The sequence below is a fragment of the Herpailurus yagouaroundi genome, unplaced genomic scaffold, assembly GCF_014898765.1.
Source record: "Herpailurus yagouaroundi ecotype Mexico unplaced genomic scaffold, PumYag 295, whole genome shotgun sequence".
Classification (NCBI taxonomy): Eukaryota; Metazoa; Chordata; class Mammalia; order Carnivora; family Felidae; genus Herpailurus; species Herpailurus yagouaroundi.
This window is the reverse complement of record NW_024412512.1, coordinates 3,783,836-3,797,863: the sequence shown is the minus strand read 5'-3', so window position 1 is coordinate 3,797,863 and position 14,028 is coordinate 3,783,836. Positions and strand designations below refer to the sequence as shown.

Below are 14,028 nucleotides of genomic sequence, written 5' to 3'. Positions count from 1 at the left end.
TGAGGACCCTCTTCCTGGCTTGTGACAACTTCTTAACCGCGTCCTCGCATGGAGGAAACAGCCGTGTCCTTCTTACGAGAGCACTAATCCTACTATTTGGGCTTTATTCTCAAGATCTCATCTATTCCTGATTAGCCCCCCGAGACCCTCCCCGACCAAGTGCCCCTTGGGGATTGGGGCTTCAACATACGAATTTGGTAGGTGGCGTGGGAGCGTAAACATTCCGTCCCTAACAGACGGTTTACATGTGCAAGCGAGTAAATGCTTGGATGAAACGGATGAGTGAGAACAAGAAGGTGAAGCTAATTCACAGCTACAGTCTTGGTCGCCTAGAGCCCATGGGCCACCAGCGGTACGTGGTCCCCTCACCATCGCTTGAGACTGCCTTCTTCCCTCGGCTGCCGCTGGGTACCTCCCTGGGGACATGTCACCTTGGCCGATTCTGAGATGCTGCCATGGCCCGTCCCTGACTGTATCTTAATGACACCCAAACAGCTCCATAAAACCAAACAGCTCATCACAATTATTATAAAATATTAAAATGACTCACAAGATAAATTATTCACACACCTCATGTTCGGCTTCCAGGTGTTTGGGGACTGAGATTTTTTTTTTTTTTAGGCAGGCGGCAGGGAGTGGCCCTTGGGAATCAGGGAGGTGCTAAAACGCCATCTACCAATCACGTCACTGTACAGATGGGGAGCCTGCGACTTGGGGGTCACGGGGGGAGGGGCAGAGGCAGAGCTGGGCAGGACATGGTGACCCTGTATGCACTTTTGCTTGGAATGGCAGGTGTGAAGGCAGGGTGAGACGCTACGGTCTTCACTTTGTCCCCATGTCGAGTGGCCGGAGAGAGGTGGGTCCCTTGCGGGAGGCACGAAAGCTTAGAACTTTCAGGGTGGTGGCTGGGAGGAGAGAACGAGACGGGAAGAGACAGCGAGACAGAAAGAGAAATAGAGACGGAGAGACACAGAGAGAGACAGAGTCACCAAAAGATACAGAGAGGGATATGGAGAGACGAGAGATAAAGACAGAGACAGACACAGAGAGAGACAGAGACACAAAGACAGAGAGGCCGGATGGACCCGTCACCCTTATCATTGACGCCACCTGGGATCCTCCCTCGGGTCGACGCCACCAGGCTCGCTCCGGGGCCGCGGGCTGGAGAGCTCAGGGTCCCCCGGAAGGGAGGCTCTTCCCACCGGGAGCCGCCAAGACTGGGTCTCGGGAGGGAGTTCTGTGAAGGAACTGGGTGGGCTCCTGAAAACCCAGATCCCACCGCCCGGCCTGTGTCCAGCGTGGACTTCCTCCTCCCAAGGAGCTGTAACAAGCCGGGCGCGGGAGGTGGTCTCGCCGCAGCCCTTCAGCACCACAGACAGCGACACATCCCCGGGCGAGCAGGACACCCCCGGGGGGCGGTGGCCCCGGCCCTGGGCGTTGGTTCGCACACACCCGGGCGGGCGGCGGCCCCTGTGTGGCGGGGTAGCTGCCCCTGGAGTGGAGGGTGGGCTGAGGCTCAGAGCCGGGAAGGCACAGATTCGAGGCCCCAGCTCGCCCCCAGGGGGCTCCCGTGAACGTCCGCCGGGGGCCTGACCGAGCGCCGGGGACGCGGCAGTGGCCCAAGCAGACGAGCGCCCCTCCGTGGGCGCCTCGGTATAGTTCAGTCGGTTAAGCGTCCGACTCTTGGTTTCCGCTCAGGTCACGCTCGCACGGTCCGTGGGTTCGAGCCCCGCGTCAGGCTCAGCGCAGAGCCTGCTTGGGATTCTCTCTCTCTCCTCTCTGTCTGCCCGCCCCTCCCTGGCTCGTGCTTTTTTTCCTCTCTCTCTCTCAAGATAGATAAATAAACTTTGAAGAAAAAGCCAGAAAGTTCCTGCCTTTATGGAGCGCACACGTGATAAAAAATTTTTAAAAGAACATTTCTGAAATAAATTCTTTCTGATAAAGATTCTAACTTTTTTTTTTAAGTGTTTACCTATTTTTCGGAGAGAGAGAGAGAGACAGAGCGCAAGCAGGGGAGGGGCGGAGAGGGAGGGAGACACAGGATCTGAAGCAGGCTCCAGGCTGCGAGATGTCAGCACAGAGCCGGACGCGGGGCTCGAACCCACGAACCGTGAGATCGTGACTTGAACCAAAGTGGGACGCTTAACCGACTGAGCCACCCAGGAGTCCATGATAAAGATTCTAAAGAAAACAAAATGACGTGATGTACTGGGGTGGGGGGTGACTGCAGTTAGGGAAGGGGGAATCAGGAGGGCCTTTCTGAGGAGGTGACATTCAAGCAAGCGAGGGAGCAAGCCACGGGGAGGGCGCTCCAGGAAGAGGGCACAGCAAGTGCAAAGGCCCTGAGGTTGGAGAGAGCTTGGTGAAGTCAAGGAACAGAAAGAAAGCAAACAGAATGTGAGGCAATTTTCAAACAAGTGGGTTCTGAAGAAGCAAACGGAAAAGAGAGACAGAGAGATAAACCAAGAAACAGACTCTTGACTACAGAGAACAAACTGCTGGTCGGGATGGGAGGGGGGGGGGGGGGGGGGATGGGTGAAACGGGTGATGGGGACTTGTGATGAGCACTGGGTTGTGTTGTACTGAGATACTGAATCACTGACACCACACCGTACGCAAACACACTGGGGTTTAAGTAAAACTTACAAACAAACCAGGGCGTCCTGCAGCCTTGCACCTCGGAGGGTCGTGATCCAAAGCGCTTACTCCCACAGCGAGTCTGGGCGAGGGGTCGGTTGGCCATCGTTGAGAGCAAGGGGTTGGACCCGTCTCTGTGGAGCCCCGCTGTTCACGGGCCAGTTGACCCCCTCCTACCGTGTGGCCTTGCTAAGGGATCGCCCTGCTGGTTGGCTTCTCCCGGGGAAAAGTGGCTCCCAAACTCAGCGGCTTGAGACACCGTGCGTTCGCGCTCTCAGGCGCTGCGGGCCGGGAGCCCGGGCGTGGCTCAACAGGGTCGTGTGCGGTGGGCTGGTGGCAGGGTGTCAGCCGCAGGTGGACGGTGGTGAGAAGGGGTGACTGGGGCGGGACCGCTGCCAACCAGCCCTGTTCAGTGCCACCCGCCGTGCCTGCCCCGTTCTACTCCCTAGAGGCAGGGGAGGGGCTGACACAGGGCTCCATGGGACATCTTTGTAGGGGTATCTACCTCCCCGTGCCCTCTCTGAGCCTCAGGTTCCTCACCCGGAAGAAGGACAGTGAGTCCCTACTTCCCCGGGGGCGGTGGCCACGGAGGATGTCTTGGGGCAGAAGAGGGGCCCGGGCACCACGGGGCACCTGGGGCTCTTTCCTCCCGGAGACACCAGCTGGGGATTCGGCCCCCTTGGCTTGGGTGTTCCCAGCATCACGCGGCTCCGGTCAGAGGCGAGGCGGGCAGACGTTGAGCTTGGCAAACACAATTCCCGACTTCCCAAGGGCCGTCATTTGTTCACTCGTTGGCCCGTCCCCTGTGTTAGTTTCCAGCGGTTGCCGTGACAAAGGACCGTAAGCCGGATGGCTTACACAGCAGAAAGTTACTGTCTCGCTTTTCTGGAAGCTGTGAGTCCACGACCGAGGCGTTGGTAGGGCTGGTCTCGTGTGACGACCGTGTTCCGTGGCTCGTGGATGGCCGTCTCCGTGGTCACCGGGCAGTCTCCCCATACACGTGCTGTGTCTCAATTTCCCCCTTTTGTAGGGACACCAGTCATATGGGATCGGGGACCCGTCCTCCTCCAGCGTGACCTCCCCTGAACTGCACTGATTACATCTGCAACGACCCTATTTCCAAAGGAGGTCACGTTCTAGAGTCTCAGGGGTCAGGACTTCAGCGTATGAATTTGGGGGACACACCACGCAACCCATAGCACCCAGCAGTGAAGGAGTCTTTGTGTGTGCCACTCTGCCTCTGTCCAAGCTCACCCCTACCCCAGGACCCTTGTAGGTGCTGGTCCCCTCCGCCCGGAAATCCCTGGCTCTTGTGGGTCGGGTCTCCTTCTCAGCTCAGATAGCGGCTTCTCAGCGGGAAGTTCTTCAATGTCCCTCCCCTCCAACCCTCCTCTATCATCTCCTTGCTCTGCTTCAAACACACCAGGCTCATTCCTGCCCCACGGCCTTTGCCCCTGCTGTTGCCTCTGCCTGGAACCTCCTTCGCTCACCTGGTTCCTTCCTTCATCGTCTTGGGTTTTGGCTCACGTGAGACCTTATTGCCTAGACTCTCCCTCCGGCCCGGCAGTCAGTCCCAGAGTGCTCCTCCCTACTCATTTCCCCTTGCCAGTCTCCCTGCTGGGAGACCCCCCCACTGCCTTAACTGTTTCTTGCCTCCTCCACCCCAGACTGTCAGTCCCACAGGGCAGGTATTGTTGTCTTGGTCCCTGCTGTGTCCCCAGCTCCTAGAACGGGACCCAGCTCACAGCAGCACCTGGTGAATAAACGTTTGTGCAATCGGTGAATCATGACTAATCAGAAGATCTCGGAATGACGGCCGAGACCTCCAGCGTGCAGGCTTGGCATCTCAGCATCGGCACCACATCTTAGAGTCAGAAGGAAGGGAGTTTTGGAATTTTCCGACTCCAGTCCCCCCCCCCCCGCCCTCACACACACACACACACACACACACACACACACAGCCTCCTGGGCACGGTTCAACAGCTCGCCTTGGTTACCTCCTGTGATGGGGACCTCATTACAGCCCAAGGCGGACCAGTCAGGTTCGGGGCAGGTGCACAGGTGTGAGAATCCCTCCTTGAGAGCCAAGCCCACGGTTTTTTTTCCCCTGGCGACTCCCTGCGGTCTCGGAACCGCCCCTCACCTGCGGGAGGGGATCTCAGGGCAAGAGCCCCACTGTCTGAGGCGCCAGGTCCTTTTCTGAGAAAGATGATGGCCGAGGGGTGAGCCGCTAACCACAGAGCTGACGGGGAAAAGGTTAACTGATAAGGGACGCGGCTGGCTGATAAGGGAACTGTTGGCAGATACCCAGCGGTAGGTAAGAACTAAAGTGCTTTGGCCGATGACTCCTTCCCCCCTCCCTCTCCCCGGTCCTCCTCCAACACGCCTGGAGCACCTCCCGGAGTCCAGGCCCGGCGCTGGGAGTGACAGTTATAAACATGGATCTGATGCCGTCGCTCCTTCAGAACACGGGCTGACGCATCTGAGATCTAAGCTCCCTTGGAAACCCCCAGAACCAGCTAAATCTCTCTGACAGCAAAGGCTCGGAGCTGGGATGGCGGGCGGCAGCCAGCGGAGGGGGGGGGGGGGGACGCGCCCCGCAGCTCCTGCCTGTTGGTGGCTCAGGTGAACCCCCGAGTCCCTCCCTGCTGCTGGCACTTCTGGGCCGGCGCCTGTCTCTCCTGCGTGGGTGGCGAGCGACTTCATCTGGCCCCCGTGGCTGTCACTCGGCCCCAGTCACACTGGAGACAACACGGTTGCCATGGAAACGAACACGCTTCCCCCTGGGGGGGCGGGTGAGCCAAGGGAGCCAGAAACCGTGTGTGGATGTGTGAATTCGGCACAAAGTGACCCAGGCCTGGTGACTCAAGTGGTGGGGGTGGGGCGGGGGGGGGAGGTTTAACTCCTTCTCCGCTGCTCGCCCCTCCTCTCTGGGTCCTCCCACAGTCTGGGGCCTCCAGGGAGCCGGGGTTCAGCCTCAGAGTTAAGCGTTAGTCCCCGAGTGCCTCGGGGCTGGCTCTGACTCCAGGCAAGATGACCTCTTTGTGCCTCAGCGTCCTCACCCAGAAAGTGGGTACGAGAAGGTGCACTGTGGAATGCACGCTTATTGACTGGATGTCTGCCACGCTCTGGGCACTGTCCTAGTTCCTCCCTCGGGGCTCCCAGACCATGGGGGAGAGTCAGACAACAAAGAAATAAGGGAATTAAAGAAAAATCAGAAAGCGTCAGGCAGGGAAGGCAAAGTGGAGGGATGTGATAATGAAGGGGGGAGCATCTAGCGGGGGTCCGGGGGGCACAGGGAGGAGGTCTGACACGTGACATTGGAGCTGAGACCTGAAGGATGAGAAGAACCCAGGCATGGGGACATCTGGGAAGGGCGCTGTCCAGGTGGAGGGTGTGGCTGTGCAAAGGCCCTGGGGCAGGACCGGGCTGGGTGTGATGAAAGAATGGAGAGGAAGCCCATGCGGCTGGAGCACAGTGAGCCACTGGGTGAGAGGGAGGAGGAGAGGCAGAGAGGGGACAGGAGCAGGTCGTGCCGGGCCTAGGGGGCCGCGGGGAGGACTTGGGTTTCTACCCCGGGCCGGGGGGGAGAAGGGGGGCCCAGCCCTGGCGGGCGGGAGCTGACTCGGGTGCTCACGGGCGCCCTCTGGTGTCCGCTGCGGGAATGACAGCCGTGGGGGGAAGGGAGGGACTGGAGACCAGCGTCGGGGCAACCGCCCTGGTCCAGGAAAGAAACACGAAGGTGAGCCAGGCAGGGGCTACCTCGGCCGGCCTTGCGGTGGCTTTTGTCACCACTGTGCTGGCGCATTTACAGGTTGAAATGCACAGAACTTTATACCAAAGGGTGTTCTTTTTATTTCTCCCTTATATGATAAGGAGCAAGTCAGGGTTTTTGAAATTGCCTGTGGAGGTGGGTTATGTTGCCTATGAATTTTTTCTCTCGGATGGGCCGCGACTCCCAGCCCTGCGGCGGCCCCTGCTGTGTACCTGTGTGGCGCATAATAAACGCTCAGCGATCCGGGCCCGTGGTTCATGGGGCCACGGAACAGAGGCAGGAGGGAGGCGGCGTCCTCCCCAGGCTCCTGGGCGCCCCAGACACGGTGCAGCTCCATGTGTCAAGGGACCCATCGCAGTCACCCACCGATCTCTTTTTCTGGATGGAGAAACAGCCTTCCAGAGAAGGCAAGCCATTTTCCTAGTGTCACACAGCCCATTATGGCGAGCCTAAGTTTTAAACCCTAGCTGTTCGGGCCAGTCCAGGCGCCTGGGGGTGACAAATGTTGGCTCTGCCTTTGGGGACAACCCTGCTCCCCCGCTCACAGCCTGGCCCCACACCCTCATCCTTCTGACTCTGGGCCGACCCTAAGCAGGTTAGCGGGGGGGGGGGGGGGGGAACCTCACATCCCTCGGCCCCAGCGATTGGTTCAGGGCCAGCCATGTGACCCCAGTCCAGCCAATCAGAATCAGCCACGGGTTTTGCTGGGACCAAGAGGAGGGTTTCCGTTTCTGCTCGGGGGTGTTGACTGGAAAGAGAGAAAAAAGCTTGGAGCCTGGGGTCTCTGTTTATTCCGTGAATGGGATGCCTGACCTGTGAGTGAAGCCCACTCAGAGGAAAGTCAAGCTGAGACACAGACGTGACCGGCTTCCAATGACAACACCATCTCAACTCGCGGATCCAGGCTTTGTCAGAAATTGGGAACCGGGGACTTTGCCGTCGCTGGAACCCGTTCACGTGCTGGTTTTGCTTAGACGTGTTTAAGCCCATTTGCTCACAACGAAACAGAGCCCTGACCAAGCCACCCGGTTTCATGCCCTCCAAGTACATGTCCTGCTATGGTTTCTTCATGTGCTGGAAAGGTATTATAAAGGGGGGCATCAGGAGAGTTTGGGGGGGGGGTGCTGTACTCATCTTGATTTGGGTGATGGTTTCACGCAAATACACACGTGTCAAAACCTATCGAGTTACATACATTTTTGCAAATTTATATGTCAACAGTAAAGGCACGTGTGTTTAAAGGAGCATCGATAGCATCATTCCAGCTCCTGGATCCAGCCATGCCTGAAAGCAGACAGTTTGGACTTTCCAGATACATAAGCCAATAAATGTGCTTTTGTAGGAATAATAATTGTGACTGTTAATTTTTATTTCATTGTTAGTTTTCTTGGCCTTTCTCTGTCTCGTGTTGCAGTCTGGATACAAGAGGAGACCAAGAGAGGGCAGCGGTATGATGAGAGGCCTCCAAAATTGTGTCCAGGAAACTGCTGTGGATAAAGAGTTTATGTTCACGCTCATCTGGGAAATTGTTCAACAGGTATCTCTTCTGCAGAACTTGTCAGAGCCTTTAATATACGAATGGGCCAACTCTGAGGCTTGCTCTACACAGGCTACCAGAGGTCCCCAAAATGTCAGCCCCGGATGCCCACCACAGCCACCTGGTCATCAGTGCCCCCCTGTTGGCTCCTTACGCTGCCAACCTCCACCTCCCCCCACTTTTTCCTGCTTCCTGGAATCACCTTCCAGGTAAACACTCTCGGCTCCCAGAAAGCTCCACCCCTTAGTCTTTCAGAACCCACAGCCCCAGGACGCCCTCCCGCTTGGACCTTGGAAAGTTCATGTGCTTTTCCCCCCCTCCCCTGTTGGAAAACACCAGAACGACCAGGAGGCCCTGTGTCTTCTGGCCTGGGGACAGAGCCTCTCCCGGCTGCCCCCACTCCTCTTGCAGCCCCGCCCTGAGCCTTTGCTTATACTGTGCCCTCTGCCCAGATGCCTATCCCTTCCACCTAACCAAATCCTCTGGTGGGTCAGATGCCCCTGGATGCTGGGGCCCACAGGGACTCTGGATCACTTAATAAACCGCATAATTGCCGTCCCAGCCCTCTTTGACTCCCTCTGATGATGCACAGGAGGGAGCCTCCCCCGGGGACTGCGCAGACGCCTCGCTGGATGAGCCGACCACGTTTTGTTTCCATCCCGCGTGTTTTCGCCGCCCGCCTGCTATTTGTGACAGGTGCGAGCCGCTCTCCATTTCCAGGAGGGAGGCGGAGACTGTGTTTTTAAAGACACGGACTTGAGAGGACGTGAGGCAGCTGGAAGGCAAACACCGAACAAACCGCGGAACAGGTGGGGCCGAAGTTGGGGAAACGCCCGCCTCTTTCGGGAAGCCCTCCCGGATTGCCCGGGCCAAGCCCCGGAGGTCTCCGCGTGGCCTCCTGAGGCCCCGCCCCTTCCCGTGATCCCCCCCCCCCCACGTGGGCAAGCGCCCGGTGCCGCTTCCAAATCGGGGGGGCGACCGGGGCAGATGAGCGGCGTCTCTGGGCCTCCGGCTCACCGTCTGCGCTCCAGGGGCCGTGGCGGCGCTGGGATCCGGGGTGCGGGCGCCTCTTTGCCGGCTGGGCTGGCCTCCCGCCGCTGTTGGCGTTGCCACGGTTACCGAGCAAGCCCCCCCCCCCCCCCCCCCCCCCCCCAAACCCTCACCCTCGGACTGGGCCCTTCAAGGGACTCGGGCTCCTGGGTGTCATGGAAACAGTTTCCAGGCCCCCAAGCAGGTGGAGTTGGATGCGCGGGTGGAATCTTGGCTTTTAACTCCTGGGGCAGCTGACAATGTCCACGAACCCCCGGGTGGGGCGGGAACCTTTAGCCGCTAACCCCTAACCGCCCCCACACCATGCCCCCCCCCCCCATCTCTGTTTTAAGTTAAATGCCCTGGGCTCGCTCTGTAAACGTGGAGCTGTAAACGTGGAGCTGAGAGGAACCACCAGCAGCCTCTCCCTCTCCTTCTGGAACCTTCTCCCAACAGTGATGGCTGCCACAGAGCAGGGGCTGGAGGCCATGACCCTGTACTCTGGAGCAGGTGAGAACAGGCCGCCCCCCGGCCCCAGGTGGGGGGGGGGGGGGGGGGGGTCTGAAAAAAGCAGAGCTGCTAATACTCAATGGGAGGTTTCCATGTGTGGGCCCTATTGTCGACACAAACGCAGAGTAAGTCCTTACGTCCGTAGGACAAGGTTAAAGGTACCATAGCCCCATTTTAGAGATGGGGAAACCAAGGCCCAGAGGGGTCAAGTGCTTTGCCCGAGATCGCACAGCATGACTGCGAGTGGCAGCCTGGGATTTGAACTCGGGCCCCGTGGCTCCGGGGTCAACAATTTTCACCACTAGGCTCCTCGGGTGCTTCTGATCACGTGACCGACTGTCCCAAGGTGACATCTGCCATTGGAAATGGGCGCGGGGGTCTGGGGCTGAGCGGGAGCTACCAGGAGGGGCTGGGACGCTGGGCAGCCAGAGGGAGAGACGGGTGCTGCCACGGGGTGGCCCGGGGGCTCCAGACCCTTCTACGATGTCCGTCAGGGAGCGTGGAACCATCCAGAGAAACTGACAGGCCACATTGAAGAGGTGAGCCCACCGCGCAAGCCCGGCTTCGAGATGGTCCCCTCCGACCCCCAGCCACTCTATTCTTTCCAAACAGACGCTGCGGCCGAGCTGCCTCCGAGGCGTGGAGATTCTGGAAGGAAACTCGGGCTGGGGAGGAGGAACGAGTTCCGGCAGAGCGGGCACGTTTGATGACAGCCGCTCGTGTGCGGAGAGCTGTCCCAGGGGCCCGGGGACGCGGAGGCTCAGCCGGACAGAAACCCACTCAGGTCCTTGGGGTCAGAGGGAATCCAGAGAGGAAATCAGGAGGCCGGGCTAAGTGGGGAGATTGGAAGAAGGGACATTCCAAACGGGGCTAATTGGGGCGCCTGGGTGGCTCGGTCGGTTAAGCGGCCAACTTCTGCTCAGGTCATGATCTCGCGGCCCGTGAGTTCGAGCCCCGCGTCGGGCTCTGTGCTGACAGCTCGGAGCCTGGAGCCTGTTTCGGATTCTGCGTCTCCCTCTCGCTCTCTGCCCCACCCCCGCTCATACTCTGTCTTTTTCTCCAGAAATAAGTCAACATTAAAAAAAATTACTTAAACGGGGTAAGAGGAGGAGTAGGAGCCTGCCAGGCACAAGGTAGGAGGCAAAGGGAGCTGCCGGGTAGAGCAAAGGCCGGGCGCCCGGATGGTGTCTTGCAAGGTGACCCGTGTGGCTGGGACAGAGGGTGACATGGGGCAGGGAGGACGTGGACATTGCTGTAGACTGAATGTTGTGCAGTCAGCAGACTGAAATCGACTCCCCAGTGTGATGGTATCGGGGGGGGGGGCCCGCTGGGAGCCCCCCATGAATGCAGCCAAGTCCCCTTCTGAAGGAGACTCCAGAGAGCTCCCTCACCCCTTCCTCCGGGTGAGCACACAGTGAGGAGACGGCCGTCCCTCCAAACCAGGAGCAGGTCCTCCCCAGACATTGAATCTGCAGCTCCTTGATCTCGGGCTTCCTGCCTTCGAAACCGAGAAGCAAATGTGTGTTTCTAAGCCACTTGGTCTGTGGACTTCCGTTCTAACGGCCCCGATAGACTAAGGCAGAGATGAACGATGCCAGGGAGGTCCGGAGGGCTTCTGGGAGGAGGTGACATTTGAACAGAGACTTGGAGGAGGAGCTGGCCGTGGGGGAGGTGTGGGGAGAAGAGCATTCCAGGCAGAGGGAACAGCGTGGGCAAAGGCCCTGGGGCAGGACGGTGGCTGGTGTGTTCAAAGAACAGCAGAGAGGCCGGTGTGGCAGAGGCAGGCTGAGTGAGGGGGGTGGGGGGCAGGGAGGCCGCCGGGACCAAACCCAAGGAGCGCTCTTACACCAGTCCAGGCGAGCGATGCTGGAGGCCCGGCCCTGCGGTGGCGGTGGAGGGGGGCCCAGTGCTTGGATTCAGAGTATAATTTGGAGATAAAGCCCCGGGTCTGGGAGGGGTGAGGAGGGAGGGAGACGGAGGAACCAGGGGTGCCGGGCGGGTTTGGGGCCCTCTCCTCCCCGGCCCAGAGGAGTCCAGAGGGAAGCTTTGGCCACGGACAGATGGTGGGACCGGAGGGGACTCAGGGCCACCCAACCTCCAGGAGACGTCAGCGCGTTTCGCAGCCTCCCGGTTCCCACCAGCTGCCGGCGACATGCGGCCCAGATGTTTCATCCCATCTGCGCCGGGCCTCCCCCGGCACCAGGCGGGTCTCGTCTGCTGCGGCGACATCTGGGGCGCCTCGGAAGCGGAGGCGGCGGGGCGGGGCGGGGCCCGAGACGGGGACCCTCGTTCTTGGCCGGAAGGCCGTCTGCGGCTCCCACAGGGGCGGGGCGCGTGGGGGCCCAGGGTGGCGCTGGCCGTGGTGCGCGTCCTGCTCGAGTCACCAGGTGTGACCCCTCCCCGGAAGGGGAGGAAGCTGGGGGCCCTACACCAGGGGCTTGGGGTCACAGTTTCCAAGGACAGATCCCCACGTCCGAGTCTTTGCCCCTGCCTGGGTGGGCTTCTCAGGCCTCCTTCTACTCTTTTCCTCGACAGGGATGGATTGAGCACCTGCTGTGTACCAAGCACTGCCCGCCCCCCCGGAAGATAGCAGTGACCGAAACAGACTGAGAAAACCGCCGGAAAGCAAAACCCAGAAAACTCTCGGGCCTCGGTGGCCTCAGGCTTTATGTCAAATTAACACGCGGGTAAATAAGATACTTTCCAAGCAGGTAAGTGCCGACAAGGCACCAGAACGTGAGGGAACGTGAAGGGAAGGACCGGAAAGCTTCTTGGGGGGCGGGGGGGCTTTCGGAGGGCGTGGCATCGAGAGCTCAGGCAGGAAGAAGCGCCAGCTGTAGGGAGAATGGGGGGGGAAGGACATTCCAGAGAGCGGGAGCGGCAAGTGCAAAGGCCCTGAGGCAGGAGGGTGCCCGGCAGACCGCTCCAGCGGTTGGACCCGTGTGAGCGACGGAGGACTAGGAGGGAACAGCAGCCACGATGGTGTTGGCGGTCGGGCACAGAGGACCCCGAGAGGGTGTGGATTTAGCCACGTGTGCGCAGGGCTCTCTGCCCCGAAAGCGCCTCCGAGGGGGGGGGGGGAACAGACGCGTTCGGGGTCTTTTTCAACTAGACCTCCGAGAGGGCGGGCCATGTGCCCGCCGACACACGGCGACACCAGGCACCAACCTGGCCCCCCTTTCCCCGCAGCCTCGAGGTTCGGGGGGCCCCAGACCCACCGAGACTTTTCTCCAAGGAAAGACCAACGTTTGCGCGGCCAGCTCCAGAGGGGATCTCCCGGCCGGCCGTCTGGGGGAGAGGTGGCAGAGCGAGAAGAGGGAGGGGGGGAGGGGGGAGGGGGAGAAGTGCAATATTTCTATTGTCCTTATCCAAATAAATTGAGATGTATTTGTGCAAGTGTCAAGGAAACCTCCAGGAGCGAAACTATAAAATCACGCAGCTGCTCTGAGGGCCCGTGACAGACAGCTCAGATTAATGTAGCTGTATTTTTATGGTCTGTTAACAACTGATATGGGTTTTAAATATATTATCTTCCATTGTATTGTCTGTCATTTTAAAAACTGCTCATGTCTCCTGTGTTTGCTTTTAAAAGGTTCTTATAGAACATTCCGCTGCTGAGCTCTCGCATCTTCTTTTCTGTCCCCCTCCAGGAGATATATCACTGCGGATCTTCTCCCCCCCCCCCCCCCCCCCCCCCCCCCCGCCCCTGCCGCCGCCCCGAGCTAGGTTTTCCCTGGTAGTTTCACGGCTAATTGAGCACAGAACCTATTGGAACCCCTCGAGTTTCTTAATTCAGGGAGCAGCTGCAGGAGGCCGGCGCCCGTCTAGTTGGAGATTTCCGGTGGGGCCGCGTGGGGCTCCTCCGGATGGGACAGGTGCGTGGGGCGCGACGGGGCTCAGCTTCCACGGCGGCCGGCAGGAGCCTGACCCCAGAGCGTCCTGACCCTGTTGACGGAGCCTTGTAGCAGTCAGCTACGGCTGCGATGATGCCACGTAACGAGTCCCCCCATGGCTCGGTGGCTGATATAGCAACCAACGCGGGCCTCTTGCTTCTGTGTCTCTTCTCTCTCTCTCTCTCTCTCTCTCTCTCTCTCTCTCTTTTGGCGAACTCGTCCTAAATCTCTCCCGACGTTCCCCCCCTGCCCTAATTCCACACCCCAGCCAGACTACTTCAGTAACTCTCAGCCCCCCGCCCCGCGCCGTGCAGATGCCCAGCTCTTTGCAACACCCACACCCACGTGCGTGCTGTTCCTTCTGCTGAGAATTCCCTTCTGCCTCACAAACTCCTATGCGTCCTGCACGACCCATCCTCTAGGGCCCCTCCTCCAGCAGAGGGCACCCTTGCTCCGCGCCCCCGCTCTACACCGAGGCTCTGCGGCTCCCACAAACGTGACGGGAACCCCGCTTTCGCCTGTTGCCCTCTCGACTGGACGGCGACCCCCCTGTGGGCAGGGGTTCCGCTTTCCTCCTCTGAGCACTGCCAGCCCCCACCCCAGGGACGCGTGTGGCTCTAACCACACAGAGCGGGGAGGACGCCCTA

The 14,028-nt window shown here is 59.7% G+C and overlaps 2 long non-coding RNA genes across 3 annotated transcripts; one reads left to right on the top strand and one right to left on the bottom strand.

Moving 5' to 3' along the window:
• Positions 1 to 7,594: 7,594 nt before the first annotated feature.
• LOC121021489 (uncharacterized) lies at positions 7,595 to 9,061 on the bottom strand. Its single transcript, XR_005786556.1, has 3 exons — positions 8,967 to 9,061; positions 8,592 to 8,724; positions 7,595 to 7,977 (listed from the first exon to the last, which is right to left on the bottom strand). It is a non-coding gene; the product is annotated as an uncharacterized LOC121021489 (long non-coding RNA).
• Positions 9,062 to 9,168: 107 nt separating this feature from the next.
• On the top strand, positions 9,169 to 12,768 carry LOC121021510 (uncharacterized). 2 transcript variants are annotated; one of them, XR_005786565.1, is made up of 4 exons: positions 9,169 to 9,488; positions 10,101 to 10,272; positions 12,024 to 12,199; positions 12,678 to 12,768. It is a non-coding gene; the product is annotated as an uncharacterized LOC121021510 (long non-coding RNA). The 2 variants fall into 2 exon arrangements; XR_005786566.1 differs by lacking the exon at positions 10,101 to 10,272.
• The last annotated feature ends 1,260 nt before the right edge of the window (positions 12,769 to 14,028 follow it).